The sequence below is a fragment of the Pteropus vampyrus genome, unplaced genomic scaffold (genome assembly GCF_000151845.1).
Source record: "Pteropus vampyrus isolate Shadow unplaced genomic scaffold, Pvam_2.0 Scaffold21, whole genome shotgun sequence".
Classification (NCBI taxonomy): Eukaryota; Metazoa; Chordata; class Mammalia; order Chiroptera; family Pteropodidae; genus Pteropus; species Pteropus vampyrus.
Window position 1 is genome coordinate 12,325,339 of NW_011888802.1, and position 3,903 is coordinate 12,329,241.

The following is a 3,903-nucleotide window of genomic DNA, read 5'->3' on the forward strand; positions in this document are numbered from 1 at the left end:
AGACAAAGACTGTAGGTTCTAATTCTAATTTTGCGATATATGTAAGATGGCTCACAACTTTATATATTACCAAAATAATTCATGTTTTAATTCAATGACTATTTTTAAAGTTTTCGTTAACAGCAACAAGTAAGTTACTTCAATGAATCGTGACCTCTGAACCGTTTTCTTAGTGTGAAAAATCAGAAACTCAATACCAATAACACGTATGTTCTCCAGAATCAGTGATTTTTATGATATTTGAATACAGGACTTTATAAGTTGGAAATAATACATATGCTACTTATTTTATACATGGTACTACAAAATTAGCCAGTCAGCACACTTTGTAAAAATGCATAACATGAAATGGGAAGACCTCTGGGACATGGGGCAGAAGTAGAAACAGATCCTGCCTTTTATATTCAATGTGAAAACATTTATTTGTGCCAACAAAGCATTACTAGTAAGACAGATTCAGGGCTGTCATATTTAAGATAAATTTCACATCTTGTCCTAACCTTGCATTTTCCCCCAAGGTGGGATAATTTAAGAATAAATGTCCAGAAAACATTGTATATGTTCGGAGTGTCTTTGAAACAAGTTGTTGTCACCATGTTTCTTGGATACTGCATGTTTCTTGGATACTGCTTGATATAATTTTTTTGGTATAATTGCTTGACATAACTTTTTTACCTGCTTTTACAAATCATTATTCTGAAATTTTCACATTAGGAAATGTTACAAGTAGTAAGTGTGTCACAGAGGAGAACACGGCCATTCTGATAGAGCTGTTGAGAAAGTTCCTGGCGAGACACAGAATAGGGGCAGAAAGCGCAGTCTGGCTGGCTGAGTGGGAGCGCTCCTTCCCTCTCTCCTCTGGTTCTCCTGTGTTTGTTCTCTGTGTAGCTGCTAACTTCCATCTCAGGCTACCTGTGGACGATGTCTCCTCATTCCAGGCAGGATGGCAGCCCCCAGCCCCATTCCTCCAAGCTCAGAACAGGACCAAATTAAAGATGAGCGTCGGAGATCACGTGCTGACACTGGCCCTCCAGGGTGGTCTCGTCTTCGCTCTTTCTCCTGATTCTACTGCGGTAGGACACAGGACTGCTCTAACCTCCCAACTCTGCCCCTCTACTGTGTTTCTAGCCAGAAGACTAGATTTACATAGAGACCTGAGATTATTGTCTTGGTTTATAGTAATGATTATTAGAGAAGAAAGCCAACTGCTTTGTTCCTCTGGGTGGCTGCAGTTTGGAAATGTAGGCTCTTTATGCAGCAAGTGTTTGTGGCAGTAGCTGCTCAGGTGTGTCCCCTTGTCTTTCCCTGTGTTCTGTGTGTCAAAACCCAAAAGCAAATGGACAGAAATGGTAACTCTGAGATCTGTTTGATGTTAGGGTTGTTTGTTTATTTGTTGCTATTGTTGTCATCTCTAAAATCCATAAGCAGAATTTATTTCCATAGTAGACTGTTAATATGTTCTTTATTTTAATTTTACTGTGCTTTCTCAGGCTTTATATTATCGTGTTATTTTTATAACAAAAGATGAAGACTGGATTTTGGAATGGCTTTTAATAGACCTAATTTCTGAATCATTAATGAATTTTCAATTCATTGCTCTAAAAAATAGATGGTAAATCAAGAAGATTTTTATTATCGATTTGCTGACTTCTAATTGTTAATGTAAACTCTGCCCGTTATTTACACTCACACATTCACATGCATCCACTTACACACACATATATACCATTTGGCCAGGGTCAAATTCAGTCCTATGGTATTGTACTTTATGCTTCCAAAATGTTTTCTGATTCCTGTAAAGAAAAGAATGTACAACCCTGAAGTGCTCCTGAAGTCTTGAGTCTAAGCTTCTGATGTAATTTCCTACACAATCTGTGGACTGTAAACTCAAAAGAAAATTAGCAATACAGTTAAAAATTACATTGATTTCGTTACCCTGAAGCTTCCTGACTTTGAGAAATAGTCTTTTGGGGCAGGGGAAAAATACAAAAAGCAGTTCTCTCTTTCAATCTGCACTGACTTCGCATGAAATTAATATACCATTCACATTTCACCCAAAAATGCTCTGAAAGAATTTATCTAAATGTGGCCCTTTCTGTTTAATTCCATTTGCATCTTTTTAAATAACTTAGAAATACTCGCCAAAATAATTAACGTCTGCTATCCTGGCATTTTTTGATTATCCAACTGAAGCCTGGGAACATATTTATAGAGTGTATGGTTCTTAAAGGGTTAAGGCTGAAAATGTCTGAAGAAAATCAGCTTAAATATGTTGTACAACACAACGTGTTATTGTGGGTATTGGAGTTAGGCTATGATAATGAATTTCAGACTCAAATATTTTCTTTGATTGTCACAAAAATATGTGAGGAGCCAAGGGTTAGCTTTCAGTGTTCGGCATGGAGCTGGTTGCATTTCATTACCAGAGGCCAATTTTATGTAAACTGTTTTCACATCCCGAAATCCTGATATGGTAATGGAGGGGAGACTACTGAGAACCAAGACACTCTATGTGGATGATTATTTAAAAGAAGAAGGATTAGTAGTGGCCCTTGATATTTAACTATGTTTGAAGGGTGGCTCAGAAGTTAATGCTGGTCCCCAAAATGACACCCATCTGTGGTTACAGCTCTGCCCGTGGACCACTTGCTTCTAAGTACCTCGACAGCCCTCTCCGACAGGATATGGAAATTTCTTTGGAGGTCTCTAAGAGGTCTCCATTAGATCATTAACCATGTCGATAATGTTGAACAATCAAACCAGAAGAAAATATACTATTAGTTCTTTTTTTCCAGAATGCTTATTTATTGTAATCATTCGTCACCGTAAGCCTGCGAGTTTACTTATAATTTATTTTAATTGGTTGAGGTGCTATGCCTTGGTTTTAAACACCACACAGTACAGGACGCAACAAACCTAAGAGAAAGATGGGCAAATTGCCTGATAAAGGATTACAGTGGAAGTGAAAGGCTGACCTACAGTCAGGAAATGTTAATCATTTTTACACTAAAGTGAGTGTAACGTTTCTATAGGGAAATTACTTCAATCTGGTCAGTGCAAGGAGCAGTTTGTATAATCGGATTGCAAATAAGGTTTGATCACATTCCAGCTTAATCTACTCTCTGAGCACCATTTACGGCACTAAATCAAACCCAGGGAAGCTGCTGGCGCGGTTTTACAGTCATTACACCCAAGGGGCAGGGACTCGGTAATAAACAGCAAATAAATTGAAGCACTGACTTGCCTGCTACAGGGCATTTCTAATTATCCTCTAGTTTAGCTGAAAATTGTCATGCTCTCATCACAGCCTATTTTAACTGCGGCTGAATAAGAGTAATACTTTTAGGCTGAATTGAGCATTTGAGGAAGTAGAGACTGTACTTTCATTTTTCCCCCCACCCCGCTGTCCCACCTCCTAACCCTGCCAACCCACTGTAGGAATTTAAGAAAACCTGAGAAAACTATTTATTCTGGCTTCATCTGTCTCCCTCCTCTGCGAGGGGATCAGGAATGTAATGTAACCATAGCATGCCTCGTTTGTTTCAATCACGGTGGGAGGAACCACCAGAATGAACGGCACTAATAAAGATAACTTGCTGGTCCTCCGAAAGGGGCTAGTAAGGTAATGATGACTGGTTCCATCCCCGAGCTGATGCGCAAGTAGAGTTACCAATCTGTAGCATCACGTGATGAGATCTGATTGAGTCAGAAAAAGTAACTTGGCTATTGGGGCCTGTGTTGGCCTCTGATGCACCCAACCATCTGGAAGCAGTATCAGAAAAGCTATGGCCACATGGATCTTTAGAGGAACAGGCTCGTGATCAGGTTTTGAGCATCGTAGGAAATACTCGCTTGGGTAAATTCTGTTGGGAGGTGAGTCTGGGAAGGATTCATATTCTATAA